Source organism: Centropristis striata, chromosome 15 (assembly GCF_030273125.1).
Source record: "Centropristis striata isolate RG_2023a ecotype Rhode Island chromosome 15, C.striata_1.0, whole genome shotgun sequence".
Lineage (NCBI taxonomy): Eukaryota > Metazoa > Chordata > Actinopteri > Perciformes > Serranidae > Centropristis > Centropristis striata.
In genome coordinates, this window is record NC_081531.1 from 13,809,137 (window position 1) to 13,833,606 (window position 24,470).

At 38.6% G+C, this 24,470-nt stretch overlaps 1 protein-coding gene across 3 annotated transcripts in view; it reads right to left on the minus strand.

Moving 5' to 3' along the window:
• The window catches only part of flrt1a (fibronectin leucine rich transmembrane protein 1a), a 46,437-nt gene that overhangs the window by 12,913 nt on the left and 9,054 nt on the right, over positions 1-24,470 (minus strand). For 2 of the 3 annotated variants that reach the window (XM_059352290.1, XM_059352288.1), the window contains exon 2: positions 3,796-4,028. The gene's annotated coding sequence lies outside the window, so the exon portion shown is untranslated. Of the gene's footprint in view, positions 1-3,795; positions 4,151-24,470 lie in introns of those variants that run through there. The other variant, XM_059352289.1, reaches the window with a different exon arrangement.

Sequence of the window (24,470 nt, forward strand, 5' to 3'; positions counted from 1 at the left end):
GTGGTGGCTGAAAACAAGCGTCATTTAAATGTCACGCCCTAAAGATTACGACACCGAAGGACTACAGCCAGAAAGAGGATTTTTTTTCCCTTTTCTTTTTTTAAACTCAACTTTATTACCAAAGTGTACCTCACAACTACCAACAGGATCAAAATTTTACAGAAATATGCAGCGACGGGGAGTTATGAAATAAAAAGTATAAACTCAAACAAGTATAGTAAATGGTAAATGGACCTGCACTAAATATAGCGCTTTTCTAGTCGCTTTGCGACCACTCAAAGCCCTTTACACTACAGACTGCGCTCATTCACCCTTTCACACACACATTCTGGTGGCAGAGGCTACCCTAAACGGTGCCACCTGCCACCATTGGGAATTCATTCACACACCGATGAACGCAGCATCGGGAGCATGAATATTTAAAATTTGGAGCACAGACTTAAATTCTCCACAGCTTTTTGGTTGCAGCAGGAGGTAAACAATGTTTTAAAGTAAGTTTTAATGAAGTGAAACGCTGACGTCCAAAAGGTGCAACAGAACTAACATTTGACAGTACATTAGCTGGGACCAGACGTGAGATCTGATTACCCTTCACTCATGTCCAAATTGACAAATGCTGAGCCTTGCGTAGAAATGATCGTACGCCCATTTAATGCTCACTTTCTGTCGTACGCATGTTATATTAATTAATTAGGGCCATTGACTGGTGAAGACATTTGATTTTCTTTTGTTTTAACATCTCAACTGTTATTTGTATAAAAGTTAAATTCAAAATAATGGGCCCTTTTCATATACAGTTTTCGAAATAAAGCTTGATTTATGGTTGTGTTTTCAAAAAAATGTCAGTTCCAGCTTCTCAAATGTAATTTTCAGTTTCTTCTCGTCTTCAGCGATGGTAAAGTTTATTGATAACAATTTTCCGGACCTACTACAGGGTGGAGCAGACCCCTACTAACCACTATTATGAGGATGAATACAGCTGAGAATGCCTATTCACTCGTCTGAACTGGATGACTAAATCATTTATTGCAGATCAGCCAATTAATAAAAAATATATTCATTAATTGCTGCCCGATGCACCTTTTTTGACTATTCAAACCTTTTTTTAAAATCGAGTATAATCAGGTATAATAAAAAAAAAAGGTTAATGATAACTTCCTTAGAGGTCTTGTTTAGTCCGACCAACACTAGGTGTCATTTTGGTATGAATTTTCTTGTCCACAAACTCAGTAAATAAGCTCCATTTTAAAAAACAACACATTTCTAAACCCTGGCTACAGCCATTTCTACTGTCTTGTCTCAGGTATAAATTGCTTCTCTTTACTGTCCATAATCTTCCAAACGAATACATTTTTTCACACTGTGACTATTCAGTGATATGGTTCAATTAAATTTGTCCATGCCCACAAGAGCATTTCAAAATAAAATAAAATTCCACCCCAAATCCACCAAAAATAGAAAGTACAAGCAGATCACAGGTCAGTTTCCATCACATGTTGGTGCCATGATCTCAGCCTGCTGCTTCCAGTCTACTGTATCACTCAGTGCCCTGTCAGCTCCATATTCTCATCTACACCATCCACATCACAATTTACACATCAAATCCCACACTCAGAATCAGAACCTGTTCGTGCCTGTCTTCTTAAGCACAGCCTGGACATGTGAGGGCTCAGTTTCAGCTTGCATTGATTGAAAATAAGAAGTTGTGTTTTTTTTCAGTTAGAAGAAGCAGCTTTTTCTCCTCACTCTCCCTGCCACAGTGTCATGTTTACGTGGCTTGTGGGAGCGATGAGACGGCTGACTGAGAACCACTTTTCTATGGCTTCATCATCACACCTCCCTTTACAATCACATCTTCCTTTCACATTTGTCCAACCTGTCACCTGTTTGTGTTACATTTACAAATGTCAAAAACTCATCTGTCTTCACTGAATATAATAATGTTTTCATCTTTCCATCTGCGGAAGTTGTTATTTTTCTGCATATTCTATCAAAGCACTCAATCAGCTTTTCTCTCTTTCCCTCTATTAACCTCTCTCTTCGTGCAACATTTGCTAAATCCCATTTTAAACCGTCTTATTATTGTCCCAACAGAAATATAGGCAAATAAATACTGGCTTTTTCTTGGATTGAAATAACAAATGCTGGCAAAAACCATTCAGTCTAATAAAACCTTGGAAATCTGCAGCAGCAATGCAACTTTGCAACAATTAACTGAAGAGCCATTAAATAAATGTTATTGAAGTAAATGTGAGGAAACGTTTGCTTGTGAGATGGAGCTGAAGTTGTGGTTTTAATGCACTATTGTATGCATGCAGGATTTTGTTTGGAGCTGTATACGTTTGTCTTACACCATATGAGATATCACAGTGGATAAATAGATACAGGCCGCCTCCGGGGCTCAAAAAAGATCCTCGACTTTGACTTCTCGGTGTGTGTGGGTTTCTCCTGCATGAAACATCAGCTGTGGGAGTGTTCGGATCTTAAACAAAAGTTGCTTTGAATCCCGGGACGCCTCACACAGACGTTCAAAACTCTTCACTCTCTCATGAGTCCGCATGATCTCACTTTCACCCCTGAAATCTGGTCAGACTGGGTTCAAAACAGAGAACATATTGTATTTTTGCTGATAAGTCTATGAAAATGATATATTAGAATATCATCATCATGCACTATATTTATACGGTTTATATTTGGAAACCAGTAATATGTGTTGGCTTTGGAAGAAGAAAACAAATTGAGGCAGTCATGGAGTAAGTATATTTCATTAATGGGGGTTGGCTTTTAGAGCAACCTTTACTGATTGCTTTGTTTGGCCTTGTGCCCAAAAAGAGAAAATGAGGGGGATAATCGCGCTTTATTGCCCACTGTTTAACCGTTGATAAGTGTTGGTTTGTTAAATAGCTTCATTTATCTCTTATTTAATTACCGCCTCCATTTGAGAAAGAGGTACAGTCAAGGTGCTCCTGTGCCTTTCTTTCTATTTACCATAGTTTTAAGGTCTCACAACTTTCAACTTTCCGAGTGGATTGTCTTCTTCCATAAAAATGCTAAACGGATGAAAGAAAACTGCAGGTACAGAGACCGTTTTTCTTGCTCCTCAGCAGTAATTATATTTCATTTTGTCCATTTTACAGAAGCAAGTCAGTTGTAGGCTAATGCTTTGGAAATGTTGAGCCTAATCGAAGGTTTATTGAGTTAGATTCAGATGGGGTAAAACAGCCCAAGCTCATTTATTTGAGTCACAGCACTAAGCTTCAGTTTCTCTGAAAATGAATGTCTGCACTCATGTTTGAAGTTGGTAGACAAAACTAAGCATCGTCTGAAGGCATTTCCAGAAAGCTTAAAAGGATTCCTCGAATTATCTGGATGAAAACTTTTTGCATTTGCTTTGCAAACAATTATTTTTATTTTAATGGAATTTAATTTTTCACCCGTTTTCCCAGTCATGATTGTGTTTGCTATTCTTGTGTCCTTGGTCCTTTTTGTAAAACACAAGCAAAAATATTTTTTTATGTAAAAGGGTGGGGTTGGGAAATAGAGACACAAATTGGGGTAAAAAATACTTTTTGTTAATGTGTAGTGGATATAATTTCCAAAGAGGATCTGGAAATATCTTTAGAACAGTGATATTTATTGGCAACTGACTTTTTATTTTATTTTTTAAGTATATTTATTTTTCTGAAGCTTTGCACTGTGACTCACATGTAATGGTACTACAGTATGTGGATCATATAGTAACATAATTAAACTAATCTGATATTTTAAATGCATTTAATATGAATATGTACTTACTTTTTGAAGTGGGGCTGCCAGGGAAGGAGGTGCTGCAGCACCATTTGCACTATTCTTCTCAACACAAAAACTTCAGAGTCTGCAAACTGAATCTTCTCCAGCTTTTGTCAGCTTGTAGTCCATAAACTCTGGTGCGTAGGACTGAGTTCTCACTTTTTTCAGCAACAACTCCCGTGTTTTTATGTTCGGCTGCAATGTCGATCAGCTGTCACCGCTGGCCTCAGATCTGCCCTCTGTGGATAAAGAGAGTGACAGAAAAATCATAGGGGAGCACAGCTGACCATCAATGCCAATCAAATGTCAAGATGTTACATTTTCTGATGAAACTGTAATGGTATTACGGATCTTTCTACATGACTGTCATGTGTGTTGTTACTGTATGTCATTCTGTATACACTTCTCCAATTCCTATCTTTATTACTTTTCTTAATCTACCCTTGGTTAGAGGATTACATGATTTATTCTTCATTTACTAAACTTTCATTACATTTATTCCAAATAAATCAGATGTGTATTTGCAATTACTGTGACTCCATTTAATCAAAAACCCTCTAAAAAGAAAAAAAAATGACTGAACTTGCTGTTTAAGTGGTTTTAATGCCAATTATAAAAGTATAAAGTCAGCAAACTTGAAAAAAGCCATTACTTTCCCCTTGATTTTCCATCAAACTTAATGCTCTGCTCTTTTACACTAAGTTGCTGATTGCACCACCACGACAGTCTTGAGGTTGTTAATAAATGAACAAACTGTTCAAAGATATAGTATACATCTCAGATGAAATATGTTGTTGTGAAAGATTACCACCGAAGCAACATTACGCCAAGTTCTTAACTCTAACTTCAAAAAACTTCTCTCTCCTCAAGCTGCCTCACACCTCCCATTTGAGGATTTTGTCACACACTTGGAAAAGAAAATGGCCAATGGCGTCTGAAGCTCACAACCACCAACCATCTTTCTCGTTTTCTCTGCCTGCAGCCCTCTCCACCCTCATCTCACCGTCTTCCCTTCACATCGATGCTGATCGGGCCTTTTCCCCTCAGCTAACATCGGCTGCTTTGTGACACGAGACAGCACGCCAACTTACAGTACTCCTCTTGTTATGAAACCTCATCTGATCAGACATCTGAAACCACAGAGCAGGACGGCTCCTTTAACATTTATTCATCTTAAACTCATGAACATGCTGCCTCCAATGAGCTCTGTAAAAGTCTTTTCCTACTAACAAACTTACAAGAGCATCTGTTAGATAATGTCGACAAGACATCTGCAAAAGGTATTCAAGTAGATCGGGTTTTCAAAGTGACACTGTGGGGTGCTCGCCCAAACTGTGTGGTGCCAGAAAAGTATGACGAATTAACTTTTAGCAGCTACTGTTTGCAATGTTCCCATGCATGCAGACAGCTATCACTGAATCACAGATACTGAAGGAAAATTAAAAATGTGATTATTCTCAAGCAAGTTCTAAAGTTTTAAGGAGTGCCTTTTTACTTTGATTTAAAACATTTACATTTAGTCATTTAGCAGACGCTTTTTATCCATAAGCGACTTACAGAAAAAGGGAAACAATCACGGTATAGTGGCGATAAGAGCCATTAGAGCAGCAATAAGTGCTAGTGACAATTCTTTAAGGAGTAGAGTTGTGGTGTGGTGCTAGGAGAGAAGATGCTCTCTGAAGAGCTGGTCTTCAGGAGTTTTTTTAAAGGTAGAGAGGGACGCCCCTGCTCTGGTAGGAACTGGTAGTGTGTTCACACATATAACTGTCCATAAGTAAGTTTTGTCCATAAAAACTGACTTATGGACAGTTATATGTGATGGACATTGGACATAATTCCATCCTCTGAAAGTGTCACACTGAATTTCCGAATGTGTGAGCCAGCCCGGTGTGACTCCCCGCTGACGCCTCAATCAGCCCTCTGCATCTGATGGTGATGAACAAAGCAGCCTTTAGTGTTTATGAGATGCACCAGGCTTTCCATTAGCTAACATTTTAACCAGTCTGTCATTATTAGATGATCTGAGCAGCATATGTTATATAAATAGCATGAAGGTCCGTTCAGGGTGGCAGGGAGGGGTGGTGGACGGGTCAGACCGGTGTTCGTGTCCTTTGTGAAACCAAAGTCAGTGTTGTTATTTTGAGTCAATCTGGGTAGCTACACTCTAGTGCAGAAGTAGCTGGTTTTAGGCCTTTCCTCGCTCTTTTTCCTAACCTCAATCAAGTGCCTTAGTTGTTTCAGTGGTTTATTCTGAAAAGCCAAATGTATGTAACGAGTGGAAATTGACACAACGCCCCTGACACGGCCAAATCTGACACTAAAGGGTTCCACTGTGCATTTTGTGCACTGACCACAAATGATGATTTGGAAGTGAGAAATGTGTTGGCTGAGCATATTTATTCAAATTTGAATGAGTTATGACTCAGAGAACAAGTGCAATTGTACATGCCAATTACAAAAACTGCTAAGAGTTACCAAGTCACTCTATTGTGTACATGAGCTGTGTGTCACCACCACTGCTGCCACTTCGATTGTTGATCGTGTTTATAAATGGGGCGAATACAATAACTTCCCATTGTTTTTAGAACACCAGTACCTTTCACCCCATGCAGTATCTCCTCCTCATGTCTTTCCATCTGTGCCCCATCCGCCTTTTTAAATCTGACACTCCCCTCCAGATGAGAATCTGTACTTGGAGTTAGAAGTGGATTCTTGCTACTAAACTGGAACAACTCCAGAAGCTGCCAGATATCTATGTGTAGGGCGGACAGAGATTTAATTCCAGTAAACTTTCAGTTATACAGTAGGGTTGTGATCAAACAATCTTCCATGCCAGGCGTCAGTGCGGCATACCAATCAAAGTGACACACAGAGACAATGCGGGGGCCTGGCTAACATGATACTTATGTTAAACTTATAAATTATAGAACAGAGCCATGGGTGGAATATGAGCATATGGGCCCCAGGGTATAGATGTGCAAAATGCCCCACCACAACTACTACATATGAGCAAGAAACACAGACACACAGATAGTTCTTTAGCCTAGTTTTGTTGTTGTTTTATGTCTTATTGTAGTTATTACACACCTGTCTGTGGTTCTGTATCTCTTTCTCGTCAGGCCGTGTCTCTCCATGGTGTTTTTATGTCACTTTGCAATGGTTTTGCTCTTTTGATTGCTGTTGTTGTTGTTTTACATTTTTCATTTCTTTTTAGTTATTTTTAACTCTTTGTTTTGATCTTTTCGTAGTAATTTTTCAAATTTCTGTTTGTCATTGTAAGTCTCTATGTATTTCTTTGCAGCTCTTTTGCAGTCTTTGTGGTTGTTTTGTGTCTCTTTGTAGTCATTTTGTGTCTCTTCCTAGATGTTTTAGGTTTCTTTGTGGGCATTTTGAGTCTATTCGTGGTTATTTTTGTTTTTTTGAATGACGTTTTGTTGCCAGGTGAGCCTCTGGGTCTGTGCCCAGAACACCCTTTCAATCCGTCCATGAAAGAACTACTTTACACACCTGTGACAGCTAAACACAAACAACTCAGAGGACACTTTTATTATCAGAATAACTCTCATAACTCACTATGACCATGCCGCTAAGTAAACAGGGTAATATTGTAGGACAGCAGAAACAGAGATTGTGGTGTAGGCATCATAAAAAGGGGATGCATCTTCCTCTCCAAGGATGTCCAACAGGGCCAAACTGTCTCCTTTAACTACTCTAAACCCCTTGGCACTGTCACCACATCCCATAATTCCTCCTATCATTGCCATGACACTTAACTGACCTTTTGATTCCCAGCTCTGACACACAGGTTGGGATGCATATCTCCAATTTTCTAGCTGAAATCTCCAATTGGATTCCTGCCAAACACCTCCCGATTGACCTTGACAAGACTGAGCCGCTGTTCCCCTCTCAGAAATCCCGCCCTTAACAAGAGCCGTCAATCACAATGACACCCGCACAGTCGCTCCTTCCCTAGGCGTTTAGTTTGATCCTGGACAACCAACTGCTACGAATGCTATTGCAGATTTGCTGTGTGTAAAATCTGCTGACTCAGAGCCTTGCTTGTATAAACACGCTTTGTCTCCCATCTGGACTGCTGCAGCTTCAATCTGGCTGAGTAACCTGAAAATAACTGCAACAAGACAGTTGTCAAACTAAACTTCTAGATATTCTTGGGCTTGTTTCCATTACTGTAATAAAAAGTGGTGATATAGTGTATGCAGGTCTAATTTGAGATATTTGAAATTGTTGATGTACAGTCTTTACGTCCCCATATACACTACATGACTCATCTCAAACTGAAAGTATTGGATTATATTATGTAAATTTTTGAAGTGCATCTGTGTAAATCTGGTAGGATTTCCCTACAACTTTATCCTCCCCTTAGTTCTTTAACTTTATATTGGGGGTAAAAAGATATACAGTCATGAAAAAAAAATTATTAGACCATTGTTTTCTTCAGTTTCTTGTTTATTTTAATGCCTGGTACAGGTAAAGGTACATTTGTTTGGACAAATATAATGATAACAACAAAAATAGTTAATCAGAGTTTAATTTAGGAGCTGAGATCTAGCTATTTTCCATAGTTTTCTTTGGAATGATTTTGGTTATCAAGAAAACCATGGAAAATGGCTAGATATCAGCTCTAAAAAAAAGAAATTTAAGAAAACAATGGTCTATTCATTTATTCATGACTGTAGTTCAGAAAATAATTCAGCATTTGAGGAATTACAGTTTAACTTTTGGTTGAATTCCTAACATCTTGTTTTCTTGAAGTGGTTTGTGATAACAGACACATGAAGGTTTTGCCTGAAAACAAAAGAGTGAAAAATGTTACAACTGGGCGCCTAATATTGATACCACGCTGATGTCTCTGTAGGAGCAGGACATGTTGACCTTAGATAAGCATAGAGACTGGAAGCAGGGGGGAAAGAGCTAGCCTACCTATATACCTTGTTCGTTTCACCAGTACATTAACAGAAATATAAAAAAGAGTTCATGAGTTCTACTGTATGCTTTAGAGCTTTTGCTTACAGCTTGACAAAATGCTCAGACTCTTTGATGGGCAAAAATTTGTGCATCCTGCACCAGCACGACAATGTTGTAAAATATGGTTAAATGCAAAGTGACACTCTGCTCAAAATAGTCCACTTTTCCCTTTAATTTTCTGCAAACACAGAAAAAAATTATCCAACCACCCTTTTTCTTCAATTTCTTGTTCATTTTAATGCCTGGTACAACTAAAGGTACATTTGTTTGGGTAAATATAATGATAAAAACAAAACTAGCTCATAAGAGTTTAATTTAAGAGCCGATATCTAGCTATTTTCCATGGTTTTCTTCATAATAACCAAAATCATTAACAAGAAAACCGTGGAAAATGGCATTAAAATGAACAATAAAGTGAAGACAACAAGGGAGGTCTAATATTTTTTTCCATGACTGTATCTTGTAAAACACATAAAATCATTAATTACTACAAAAATTACTTCTTCTTTTTTAAATGTTGAGAGAAATGTTATCTTGAGTTGCTCTTTAACACCCTGGAACATGGTATTTATTATCAATCTTCTCTGCTTTTTTTCCAGCCAGAAAGCAAACAAGCTTTTCTCATAAAACATCAACTATTCATTAAAGTCACAATCTGTTCATCGTGCTTTGGAAACATCGGGTGACTAATTATATAGTGTTCATGTGGAGGATCCAGCTTCGTTACATGTCTCTGTTGCTATAGTGAACGCTTTACTGACTGGTTCCATGTGGGTATAAATAAAAGATTATAATGAAAGAATGCTTTAAATTGTTTATACTTCAATGTGATTACATAGTGATAAAAAGCAAATGTGCAGAACCTGACACTGAAATGATTACACACACACACACACACACACACACGACTCTCACACACAGATACCCTGCGATGTGATCAGACTTTCAACGCAGCTGCACATAATGTCTATTCAGTGACAGGGAGGAGGTGGAGGGCAGCGTGGACTGGGATGACAAAGATGACAGATAATTGAGACAAAGCCTTCTAAGTGAGATGATTTCACACGAACAGTTAACTCTGACCTTTTTTCTTTTTTTAAATCATTGTCCCAAAGTTGTAACTGCTTTTTCCTATTCAGAGCTTGGCTGTTTCACTTTTTTTTCCTCCGAGGCCCGTCTCAATGACAACTGAAAGAGCATTCTCTCTTCCCTCGTTAACTGAGGAGTGCATCAGTCCTAATAAGAAAGCTTTTACTTGGTTAATTAAGAGACACTGTAATGCAGTATGTAATGCTCAATTTACTCATCTCTCTCTCCCTCTCGTCTTCTTTAATTTCATTCAGAATTAATCTGTCGGACTCTCTGTTTTCCCCTATTATGTGGACTCTTCTACATCTACGTTGCTCTTATGTCCAATTTGCACTAGCGGCTCCATTTTGAGCCTTTCCAATACTTTCTTCTTCCACCGCGCTCTCAGATCGTCAATTTCTTTTAATTCCCAGCCTTGATGTTGCTAACTCAGGGCAGAGAAGAGGGAGAAAAGGGAGACGGGGGAAGGGGGGGACACGGCAAAATAAATGAGCCAGTTGGAAAAGATATTAAGATGATAAAATGCTGGAAATAGGGGGCAGCATTCACCACAACACAAATATTGGCAGGGACTGAGCTGCAAGGACTTGCCAGTGAAACTAATGTAAACACGGAGGGAATATAGAGTGGAGAGAAAAAGAGGAGCCGTGAGAATAGAAAGTGTGATAGTGCTAAAGAGAAAGCGGATGAGTAAATAGAGCGACCACACTTACAGGACAAAGAAGAAAAACAAAAGGAAGAGGAGAAGGAAACAAACAGAGCGGACAATAGAGCGAGCTGAGGTTGCCGTTTTAAAGGTCCACATTAATTAAAAGTTATCCACTGATGAATTGCCCTGTGATGAATTGTTTCCCTTACCATAAAGACTGTGTATGCATCCCAGAGGGATAGAGGCAAGCCACTAAATCTGTCATCCATGTTTTTCATGCTCTCTGCTTTTGACAGTAATGAGCCAGGCCAGTATGATTGGCTGTTCAGTGGCTGATTAAAAGTAGTTTCCTTTAATACATGGATTTACTTTGACATTTCCTACACAGGAATCCTAATGGCTTCATAACAGTGGTGAAAGTAATAATTATTTTCATTAGCAATTCATCCCTCGGTTGTTGTTTTGATTATTAAATAAATTGTTTCAGCTTTAAAATGTTAAAGAATAGTTAAAAAATGCCCATAACACATTCTAGAGCCCAAGGTGACGCATTAAAGCAGCTATAGACATTATTTTTATTACAGTAAGTAAGTATTACAGTGTGAAATAGGTCGATAATTGTGGTGATCTTACAGAGAATTAATCCCTGAATCTGCAGCTTTGCTCGCAAACCAGTCACCAGAACAAATTTTCCATTTCTGCAAATCACAGATAATGTAAAATATCTACATGATTTGGCCAAAAATATGTTAAATACAAACATTTCTTAACCGCTGTAACCTGTTCTCATTCTGACACATGACTTGGTTAAAGTTAGGACAAAATATTATTATTCCAGACATAACTTACAAATATGGGACAGAGAAATACAGGAACCACTACTTCAAAACTTTCAATACATTAGGAAATGTAAAATAAAACCAGCTAAAGCAAAAAAACAAACAAACAATAATAATAATTAGGGGCCGTATTTGCAGCATCATTGGTGGAAATAATGTAAAAAGGTGGATAGAATATTCTGTCATTTTTAATAAGCTGTAGGCAGTGAAACCTCTGCTTTTGTACTCGTAAAAAAAATTCCAATGATTAATTGGTGATTACAATTGTTTCAGATGAATCTTCTGTTGATTGACTACAGCTGCAATAATTAGTCAATTAATTGAAGAGCTAATCGAAAGAGCAAATATTGTGATACCTGAATAATCTTTTTAGTATTTTTTTTGGAAAACTGTCTCTCATTGCAGCTTCTTAACTGTCAGGATTTTATATATTTCTGTATCTTAGTCAACAGTAAACTGGATATCTTTTGGTTTTAGACTATTGGTTGGACTAAACTAGACATCCAAGGAGTTAACCTGTCTTTTTTTAAGAATTCTCTGGCATTTTATAGGCAAGAATTGAGAAAATAATTGGCAGATGAATCAATAATGACACTAATCTCTAGTCTCAGCCCTATAAATCTGACTAATCTATTAACTGACAATTTGTTTCAGCTCTTCTTCAAAATGTCTTCCCTGGAGACACAGATTTCCTGAGGTCTTAATTTGAAAGGAAGGCACACAATAACTGAAGTAAGCATAAACAAACAGTATTTTCAGTGATATTGTGCATCTTCCCTCCTGTGAAAAGGCCTTGTCATATACTGTAAACATGTGAGTCACATATCGCCATTCATATCTGTCGCAATTGGAGGACACTCAGAAAAGCTACAAGGTAAGACAATCATGCATGCTGCGAACGCTCACAAGCAAGCCGCATTGGGCCTGTTACATGACGCGAAGTGGAAGACAAATTGCAGAGTTGCAGACCGAAATGGTTCATGGCCTCGGCTGAGTCTGATAAATTCTGCCCGCTGAGCTCCACTAATCACTGCAGCCTGTCACAGACACGCCCCTCTTCCCCAGAGAGCCGACGATCACGCTCCTGATCTCGGGGCAGCCACTGGCCGACCCCTTATAACACACTTCAGACGCACCCATGCAGCCCCCTCCACACACTCAGATGTGCGCTCTTTCTGCATGAATTCACTGATTGTAAAACGGATCAAAATCAAAATACAGTTCAAGTTTCCTCTGCTTCTTTTACTGGTAACAGAAAATATATATCCTTTTTTTTCTCTTCCCCCTTGTGTTTTCTGCGGCTCACATGAAGCCAGAAACTGCATTGAACAGCACAAAAATTTCCATATCTATCATTTTTAATTGTTTCTCTATTCCACCCCCATCTCGCACATACACACAAACACACTCAGTGTGCTCGTTTGTACGCTGTATCAGTGTAATTGATGCAATGACTGGAAATAAACAGGCAATTTAAGTGCTGGACACCTCACTGCTCTCTCTCCTTCTCCCACCTCTAGGTTTCCTCTTTGTCCCCTCACACCCACACACACAAGCACATACACACACAAACATTGAGGGCTATCTCACAATCGAACAAGCTGGAATAAGGGACAAGGTCAACATGCTGGGGGGATATAAAATGTGTGAGACGGAGAGGAAATTAGGCAGGATAAGAATAGAGAGGGACAGAGGGCATGCAGAAAACAAAGACTAATCTCACAGATGACTCATGTCTAGATGGCCTCTTTAATGACAAATCTACAGCCCTAAGAGAGAGAATATTATCACTAACCAAACTACATTTTTAACCATTTCCCATTTCTTGCTGCTCTGAACACTTATTCACTGATGTCATTCAGAGGTGTGCAGTTCAGTGATCGCTTTCACCTTCCAAAATGTTTCCTCTAAAAAGTCTTCCGTTCGCGTGATGGGTCGCCCTCACTCGACCACTCAGCCGAGCGGACAGTGTTCCAACCTCTCCTGCCCGCAGCGAGCTTGGACCAAAAGAGACAGAAATAGCCCGAGCTGATCCAACTGGACACGTCAATCTGACCAGGCTGCAGCACAGAACAGACTTTATCTTCTGACTGTTTCAAGAAGCCCTCGTGTTCCTGCATGTGCCTTATGTGCATCTATATCCTGACCCGTAAAAGCACTAATTACTAAAAAAGCTACATGTCAAAATGTGTACTTGCTTGTCTTATTCTGTATGTGGCTGCATTAATTTGATCCCTCTTGGTCCTGTTAGCATCTGTTGGGAACAGTCATGCTGCATGAATATTAAAAGGTTTCAGCCAGTTGTGTATGCTACAGAGTTCATAATAAACAAGGTCTAATAATTTAATGAGTCTGCATGTTGACATATCCCATGGGCAGCCAAACTGTCTGTACATGAAGTAATAGGAAAAGAGAGTCAGGCATAAAATGATAGAGCAGGATTTGACAAATGGAGAGCAGCAGAAAGCGAGAACACAAGAGGCATGGTTTCCATCATTTTCAGCTGTCTCCATTCTTGATGGAAAAAGCCTCGAGGGTATCCTCAGATCACCCCGGGAGGCAGATCACTAAAAGCCGAACAAAAAAACTGTTTTATGTGCCCATGCTGGCAAAATCTTTAGAAGTTTGAGCAGTTTGTTTTATTGTTTGTTCAATTTGGATGGTGGGATTTTCACTGTACACAGTGAGTTCATGAAGGGGTCAGTAAGTACATTTACATGCACAAAATATTTAACTTTTTTTGCCCTTATTCCAAAAGAATAAGATTTCTACTGTAAAGTGTTTACATGACAAATAAAAAATAATATTCCCGTTTATATGCAGCAATGCATATAAATGAATAACTAGAGGTGTCATTACTCTCCAGATCCACAATCAGGCTAGATTTTTTTAATTTAATTTTTTATTCTTTTTTTCTTCACCACTGAATACTATTTACATATATTACACATACATTTTTAAATTCTACATGTGTGATATACCAAATATACACCATCAGCCACTTTATTAGCTAGCAAGGCATTCCTAGTAAAGATATTTGTGTTAACGATCAGTTGAACAGGTGTACATAATAAAGTAGCTGGTGAGTGTAAATATATTATAAATGTTCCACATTAAGGCCAACTGCTATTTATTTAGATAACTGAAATTGAAAGCTCATTTAGATTGTTTTCAATTAAGAATTGAAATTGTGACACCTTATGACTAACATAACATGTTGTGCATCACATAAAAATTGCAGTGCAATATATTTATTTAAAAAAAACTGTCGATATTCAAGTCTTTTCTAATGTTTAAAGGTAGGTGCTTTTCTCCTTCTGGCCAGAAATGTGGGCTCTTTTTTCAGACATGCATCAAATGCTACATTTAGAATAAGGACAAATTTGGAATACCCAAAAGGAATATGCTGTGTACATAACCAGTATCAAATTCAGAATAATAGTGGCATTTCAATGTGCAAAATAAATGTAGTCAGTAGGAGCGTTTCCATTAGGGTAAAAAGTGGCCACTGGGAAAGTTTCAGGCCACGCCCTCTCAAATGGCATCTCACTCAGCGTGTCTCCATTACAAAAAAAGGCCCCAGAGGGATTTACTAGACTCCGGAGGTAACGCATGGTTTTCGATTGTTGCATAATCACTTAGCTACAGTTTTGACAGTGATGTCAAATATGCGACGGATTTAACACGGGAGACGCACCAAACGTAAATAAGGAAGGAGAAGCGCAGAAGGAAGGAGCAGAGCTTGCTGTAATTCTTGTTGTAACTACTCGATACTTTGCTGGCTTTTAAAAATGGCGCCTGTTGTTGTGGCGTCGAGTAATACGACACATCCCTATTAGCGTTCTATCCAAAGAGAAATGGCCCTGCTCTTCGACAAAGCCAAAAAACTGCCGGTTAAACAGCCGCTAGGGGCGGCTCACATTCAAATTAGGGGCGTTTCGGCGAGGGAGACCCGCCTCATTCCGGGTATTCGACTACAGAGGAAACACACCTAGTGTAGTCACAATCTATACAGTCAACCAGATTTATATCTCTATTATTAAACCTGCTAGCCTCCATATAAGCATCATTACATTTCTGGAAAACAAAATAAAAAGTTCTGTGTGTGAAAATGGCCCCTCCTCACCTATGACCACAGCGCTGCTGCTCAGCCACATTTTCAGCACTGATGACATTTATTCTCCTGCTGAAGAAAATAAAGTTGTCATCTTTCAAAGTGCACGCCCTTGACTTGAGCAACTCAACCTTGAATGTGTCCGAACATCACATTGACGACATTTCACAAAACTAAAAAAAACATTCAATTCCTTGCCAGGATTAATCACTTCGTCACAGAATCAATATCATTTCGTTTAAAAAAAAAAAATTCAAACTCAAATACAGGGAAAATACACTGTGCTGTAAAAAAACATTTTTACACAATTTATACATGAGTCTTTGTTGGATTTGTATTTACTGCAATGCAGTTGTGGCCTTTATATAACATTTCACACAAACAATCAGTGCACAATAATATGATGGAAAATGTGAACTACTGATGTTTAAAACTGAAGATGATGAACAGACAGCACTTTAATAACAGAGCTTTTGACCACTTGGTGGCAGCAGATGAAGCTGTGAAGAAAACACTGACATATTATTACCTTTTAAATTGCTTATTGCCACATCCTGCAGGTACGGAACAACTTCATTTGGACCCTTGAGAACGTGTTTCATGCAGAATAGGCAAGACCCCAGAACTCTGGATAAGCTGCAGCAGACACGGAGTCAAGCCGCGTCTGAGAGCTATGTGACATGTTGAACATGGTACACATAATACCTGCTAAACATTAGCATGTTAGTCCTGTTATACTGTATGGAAATTAATGGGGAAAATCAATGGCTGCCTGAAAACATTCAAAATGTTAATGCCTCTGTGTGGTCCAGCATACATAAATCGTATAATATATATATATATATATATATATAAATAGTGTATGGAGGTACCTAAATGAGTCGTCATCTTCCTTCTTATCTCTGTTGGAAGTTGCACATGCACACTACCAATCAAGCAGGATGTAGGCCATTAATCATATTTTTCAGAAATTAGTGTTTTCTCATGTGATGCAGATCTGACCACACTTCAGGGAAACCATTTTTATTCAGCAGTACATGCAGATATGATGCGTCTAGATCAAATATCAAAAAGTGATACAAGAAACATTTCTGTTCTTTTACTACATCTGATTTGCTCGAAATGTCTCATTAGCAAAATCTAAAAAAGGTTTTAAATAGGCTGCTGACCCATCTGCTTAATCTGCCCCAATTGAATCTGTAATTTAATAGCCCCGCATTACATCATTTGTAGTTCAGGGTTGGAGAATTAGCAAAAACACTGATATGGTCCTATGAACCGGAAGATAGAAATGTCTTTCATATTATTATTTTAGTCTTACATTTCCGTCAGTATGTCCTTTTTCTCTTCCGATAAAATCAACACCTCTCTCTCCCTCTGTTCCTGACGTACATGCTCATTCTCCCTTGAAAGACTTCACTTCATGATGGCAGCATTATCACCGCAGCACCCTGACAAACAAACCCCCACTCATACAACAAAGCACACTGACGCACACACATACCACACACACACACACATACACACTGCGTAGGCTCTCTGCAGTGCCTCTACCTCATTGACCACAGTATAATACTTCATTAGCTATATAGCAGATTTTACCGTTCTAAGTGAGATTAGCTTCCTTTGTCTCCTTTTAGCCTCTGAAAAGCTCCCTGCCATAAACCTTCTCTCCAGTCACAAAGCCAATAACCACAAAGTGAAGAAATTTTATGTTTTCCTGGCATTTTTTTTTTATTCGCTATTCATTCCTTTATTCTCAGAGAGTGTGTGTGCTGGAAAAGATCCATGGCCATATGACAGATTGTGACACTGAAAACTGACTGAAAAAATACAGATGACGGACTCCCAGAGGGGTCGAGCAATTCTGTTTTATTAGTTGAATAAATAGAGAAACTAGAAACGTGTATAAAAAAAGGGTATGGTGTAATTTCCTAAAAAGCTCATGAATTAAAAAATGTACCGTGATGTGTTTAGATATTTAACAACTCTCTATTGTAATATTAAACACCTACAGTATTTACAATCAAACTGCTTAAGGCTGTTCCATAAAGGGCAGCCATTTGTCTTTCTGCACAGAGGAAAGTTAAAAAATTCAGAAGGCAGACTGGCACCACAGAACTCCATTTTAAACCTTCTGAGAAATTTTCAGCACAATTGATCATCGCACTTCATTTCACAAAGCACAAAGCCTGAAGCGCAGAGAGAGGACTGCTCAGTGGCAGGAGGAGGGAAGGAAATCAGAAACAGTAAACCTGTCCATCTGGGCCCCGTCTGTGTGGGCTGCTGGTTATTGCACCCTGACAGGGCTTGCACACTGCGAGCGGCTGATGTGTCGCTGTAATCTGACCCAGTGTGGGCGGTGCAACAAGCTCTGATTGCTTCCATGTTCTGGTCGCGTGAAGCTACAAAGTTTGGAACAGGAAGTTATTAATATTTTTGCTGCTTTACCATAGCTGATTGCACACAGGCACTAAATGGGAGGCATCAATCTGAAAAGATAAACCTGTGAGCAGAAATGTATACTTATGAAATAAACAAAAATTTGTTATGTGTGAGGGATATGGGTCTTCAAGAAATCCCTAAAAATGTTGTATTTCACGTCAATGGGCGTGGTTTAGCAGGACGTAGCAATGCACAGTTCCATATGCTAATTCATGAGTTTTCCACAAACGGACGGCAAGTTATGTCAGTTTTTTTTTTTTTAAACCAATTTTTGAGGCCACTTCTTTTAATTTGCATTTTCAAGTCATGGTAACATTAGAATATCATAACCCGATATGATATGTCAAAATTAATTTACTACCTTGATAACATTGGCTAACTGTCACAAAGCTAACTTGACGTGAACAGGTTTCTTTGGAACGCTTGGTAATGTTTGTCCAATGAGGCTATAAAAATATATCTTTTGTTAATTTGGTAAATTGGTTAATCTTAATGTTAAATTATACAACCCTAGTGTTACTGTGACTGGATAGTGCACATTTCAAAGTAGGAACCTACATTATTTGCACAAAAGTAACATAACTCAAGGCTAGTTTTATTTCTAAAGCTTGGGCAGAGTAAAATTAATCATAAATATGAATGTTTTGTTTGAATTTAAGAAGTCAAAAATTAGGTTAATAAATAACTGTTTAGGTGAAGGTTCAGCAGTTGGTTAATTGTCTCCTCATTGGCTGTTACTGAGTTATCAACTTGATTTTATATCCTAAATGTCAAACATGTTTGATAATGAGGTTGTGAGCAGATAGGGAGGTTTAAGACTGGAACTGTTGACCCTTCAATTTACCACATAATCTGTGAAGATTATCGGTACTGACCCAAGATCTGATTGTCAGGAGGGTGAACCTACAGAAAGACAGGCTTTAAAAGGTGCTGTATACAACGTTTAGAGTCTGGGCCACGATCTCCTTCACATGACTGTCACAAGCAAATATGGAGGTGGCTGAGCCCAAATGGACAATGCTAGCCATGCTAACAGTGCTTACAAAGACAACATGGCTGGCGGAGCTAACAGTGTTAATGGGCGTTACCTCACACTCACCGGAGCGACTTGGGAACAAGTCAAATGCACGAACTGAGAAGCTCAGTTCTCAGTGCTCAGACTTCACTCTCTACTTCACTTCATCTTAACATAATAAATAATATTTGTTTACTTCGATATTAATGCGCCAATACGCCAATATGTAGCACCTTTAAATATTTCTGTTCTGTGGATGGCAACCTGTTCTCTGTGCATATGACAATAAAGCTTTGAAACTTTGCCTTTGATAGTAGACGGAGGAGACATAAATCACAATAATATTCAAATCAGTTTGGCTGTTGACCAGTTGTCTCCAGCTATTCACTTTGGCAGACTTGTGGTAACACGTTGATCATGTTGCTCACAGAGTGTCTGAAAGCAGCACAGCGAATCACAAATGTTCCCTTTCCTTTAACACATTTTGATCTTAAAATATTTGATATCAGGCTGATTCCATTCAGGTCTCCTGCAGTATAAGGGCAGTGGCCTGTTTGTGAGCCATTTTACTGAGCTTTCTGTCATGGTTTGTGAATTATTCATTTAAACATGATTGACCGGGGGATTGGATTACAGGATTGATTGATCAGTGGGCTCGTAAAAAAGGAATTCCAATGACCACTGAAACCTAAGTGTGACTTAAATGACTAAAGGGCGGAGCAGCTTTCAGAAGGACGATGTGCTCGGCCAGAGCAGGCTGAAAATGCATCACAACATCCTTATTCTTCTTGCTTGATCTTTACAAAGCGTGGTGGAGAATGGTGGATGTTGGTTGAGGGGCTAAAAAAGATCAACTGTGATGAAAATGTACACTGCACCGTGAATTCTCCCATTGTATTTCAATACAAAGATAAAAAGTGTCACCCGTCACTTTAATTAATTAGTCTAAAGATTAGGGCTACAACTCGCAATTATTTTCATGACATATTAATTAATTCATAGCTTCTTGTTCAAACAATTAAAGGATTGGTATATATATTATATGTTATTATATCATATATACTATACTATTATTATTATTATATATACTGTTTATACTGTTCAGTAACAATAACACTACCATCATATCATCAGTATCATTATCACCATCCTGTTACTGCACCTTATTTACCTATTTATTTATTTTTGTTTTTTTGTCCTTGTTGTGTCCTACTTTTATTTTTCCAACCTCAGTATTTTATTCCATTGTATCCTTTTTATTGTATTCAAATATCGGAGTGCTATGACAACTTAATTTCCCCTCAGGGATGAATAAAGTCATCTATCTATCTATCTATCTATCTATCTATCTATCTATCTATCTATCTATCTATCTATCTACCTACCTACCTACCTACCTACCTACCTACCTGTCTGTCTACCTGTCTGTCTGTCTGTCTGTCTGTCTGTCTGTCTGTCTGTCTGTCTATCTATCTATCTATCTACTTACTGTTGTAACATGACTTCCGCTCTGGTGTCCATAATTACTATGGTCACTAAAGGGTGCTTTTAAGATGCTGTACTAACGACCTATAAGGGTTACTTTTTTTTGGGAGAGCAGAGTACACTCTCCAAACATGCATTAAAAAAACGAGTCCGGTGAGGCCTGCCTGCAGAAACACATAATTTCCTCTGCAGTGAAAAGGGTTTTGTGGTCATGCCTGTCACGATTCTTTGTTGGACATAATATTGTCACAGAAATAATTGCAATAAAGGATATTACTGTCCTTTAAGACCATTTATGCCAATGATAATGTGAATATAATAGCATAATAATGCAAACACACAAAAACAATTAACTTTTAATTCTTATGACTTTTGAAACTGAGTGTGAGAACAATATTAAAATTAAATTAAAAATAAAATATACATTAAAAAAAACACACACAAGCAAACCAATAAATAAAATGGACTCCTGGGCTCTGTTAACAAAACTGCACTTAAATAAACCTTAAGCATTTGGCACAGAGGTACAGAGAGTCATTCATTCCTTAACAGGCAATATACTGCCACTCCAGTTCCTCAATGGTTAGGCCCCTTGTTAACCTCTGTATAGTTTTTTCAGTTAATTTGGCTTAGGCACTGAGAAAAAACATTCAGGTACTGCACCCAAGTCTGATAAAAGCAGGAAAAGCCTGCACTTTATTCTGGCATCATGTTAAAATGTTGGTGACACTCTTATGGAAGCAAAAATGCATCGGACAATGTCTCACAATATATGCACATGACCTCGATAATTTCTGCTGATCTCGATAAGTCGATTTTGTAATCATTGTGACAGGCCTATTTGTTGTGGCTGCCCTGTTTGTTTTGGTAATTAAACAAATGTCTCAGCTGCTATTGTAGTAATGGCACTATAATCAGTGTTAGATCCTTGATGTTAACACCTTTAGCTGGTGCTAAGAGCAACATTCACACCGATATCAGATTTTATAGAAATGTTTGTGTTTCTAGGAGATTATTGTTGCCGGTGTTTCTGTCTCAGACTCTGATTCTCTCTCTGTCTGTCTCCTCCATCAAAGCAAAACAACAAATCCCTGTATCCTCCGATTTTTCATTACGACTGTTCTTGCTTTATCCCTTAAGGTTCAAGTCTGAGCCTTGTGTTTTGTCTACTTCTTTTTTTCTATTTTGTGCATTTCTGGGTTGCGTGAAGTGCTGGACATGCCCTCGTTCTGTACTACAATAATCCCAGATTACACATAGATATTGAATGTTATACAGCACACATTTTGTTCCCTTTTACTCTCCATGTATGCTTAATGTAATCTTGGCTTTCTTGTAATTTCCTCTTTGCAACCACTGACCTCTGCACCACCATAAATTGTTGTAAAATTCTGCAATCCAGCCTCCACAAAAACACTAATCAGATCTTGGATTTCCAGAGCTGCTGTTCAGTCTACAACAAACGGAGAACCTGACCCAAATGTCACTTTCCATTTAAGAGGGAAGGAATAAAAAAAAAAAGAACACGTCTGCCATTGGGGGATTCATGAAAATGAGAAAATTGTGGAAATTATGAAAGAATAAGTGCTGCTTCTTTTTCGTGCCTGCTCCTCCTGTTTTCAACGCCACTTATCAGTCAGAATGTCACATATTCAAGATTCAGCTCAGTATCAGCTGTGCAGTCTGGAGTGTGAGGCTGAATCTTTTATATATATGAGTGTTTTCGCACAGGGGGGAGCGGGACGGCACACGCTGTTTGTATAATAAAAAGGTGCTGTTTGCATATTGCAAAGTCATTACAGGAGATGTCTTCCTTTAGCTGTGTGCTATGAAGCTTCTGAATTTAAAGGCAAAGCACCAGCCTCTTTCTTCTTGTCTTTTCTTTTCTTTTTTTTTTTAGGGGAAAGGAAAAAGGAAGGAAAAAAGCCACAAGAGCAACAGAGCGGAGCTTAATTATTGCTCCAGTCACAACAAAAAAGAAACTAATGGTAGTATCCTTTCAGAGGCAATGAAAACAAACATCTTCATCATAATATGGTAACGTATAGCGAAAGGATGTCATTCATCTTTAGATTAATAAGAAAAAAACAATCAAAATTTAAAATCAGCCCACATGTAATTGTTTTTTTTTTAATCAATTCGTCTTCATGCGCCGCTGCTTTCAGCAGTTGATTTTATGGCAGCTGCCTGCGTGGCCTCTGCCTCGAGTCCGTCCCACTGGATTCATTTACAGGCCCTTTTGTGAACGTACTGTTGCATGTTTTAATGGCCACAAAGCTCTGCAGGCAGCAGGGGATGTATTGCTGCTGCACGTCTTTGAGCCATCCAGAAAAGAGCAGCAATCAGAGATCCAGAGCTACAGCACGCATGAGTCAGTCACGTTCAAATGTGTATTTTCTCAAGTCGGTTGGCAAATATCTGCACTTGGGTTGGCATGCCCACTGTACCCTACTGGCTGCCAGCTGTCACTCAGGAACACAGAAAGATGGAGGATAGAGAACAGGAGGGAGGAGGGGGGGAGATAAAGGGAGTGGTGATGATGTGAGGACACGAGCCCCGAGGCTTTCTTTCTCTCTTGTTTCTCATTTGTCTCTCTGATGATAACAAAAAACATGGCAGCCTGAAAGAAGAGAGGTCGACATCAGAGAGAAAAAGGAGAAAACAATGCTGGGAGGGAAAGAAAAAGAGAGACTGAGCGTGATATGGAAAGGAAATATGACTAACCATTTTTCATGTTTATGGCAAAATTCCCATAACATGGTGATTCTTAATGCATCAGTCCAAATGAGTGCACTCTTGGGTTTACTATAGCATTAATCATTTATAACAATGTGGTATTTTCTGAATTCTTTTATTTTGAATGAGTGAAAAATGTGAGGTGAAAGGTCTCGTCATGATGCACAACACTGGCTGCATGTTAGTGGAGTAATTCAGGCTGTTAGACATTTAGACGTTGTAGCAACTTGAATTCAGCCGCACCGACCAGACTCTGTTGCTGTTCAGACCTTGAATGTGTAAAGAGAACTGGAAACAGTGTTGGAGGCAGGGCCCTGTTCATTCCTATGACAGTTGGACAGTGGCACACGAAGCCAAAGAAGTTCTACTTCCGTGTATAAAATTAACTTTTTGAATCTGTGGTGTCCATAGAACTAAAACTAAAGCCATGCTGGTGGAGCAGACAACTTCCAGTTTAGGAAAAAATAAAAATCCCAAAATATTTGGACTTTATGAATCAAATTCTAAAACACATAAGTTTGCAGGGATTTGTGAGGTATGAAAATGTATCCACTGGTGAACAGACAGTCTATCAGGGCTTCATGACATAATAATGTGAAGTTGTAATTCCACTGTTTGGCCACACTCTCAAATTGGCTCTAAGCCTCGTGCTCTTCCTTGGGGATTTAGTTAGACCCAGGGCTAGTGTTGGATAAATTTGAGTTGCTACAGCAGCCAACTGAAGATCCATCTCTGCAGCTATACCACCTGCTCTCCTCCCGGCGCAGTAGTCTTAGCGGCGGGGAGGTAGATGGAGGGGCCACTAGGTAGCTAGTTGTCATTGGTGGTCTGATAAACGGGACAAGGAGGGGTTGAGCGAATCAAAGAGATGCATGCAGCTCTACAAACTTCACCATTTTAAGTAAAATAAGAGAAAATCAATGTGGCGGTCAATGTTGATGTTGTGGCTTTGTCTCTACTCTCTCGACTGTTTTGCTTAAATTACATAAAATTTATTTAAAAAATTATGTGTGGAAGAAGGAAATGTTGAATTACATTTTCCCCATTATCTGGAACTAGAGGGGGTTAGGGTTATATGTACACTACATGGTTTTCTTGAACATAACCAAAATCGTAATAATAAAGGCTCTTACAATAAACTCTTATTAGCTATTTTTGTTGTTATTATTATATTTGTCCAACCAAACCTGTAGTTGTACTAGGCATTAAAATTAACAAGAAATTAAAGAAAACAAGGCTCTAATAATTTTTCCATGACTGTACATCCCCCTGTTGTGGTACTAATGAAGGAATATCCTATCATATCTTATCTCTTATAACTCC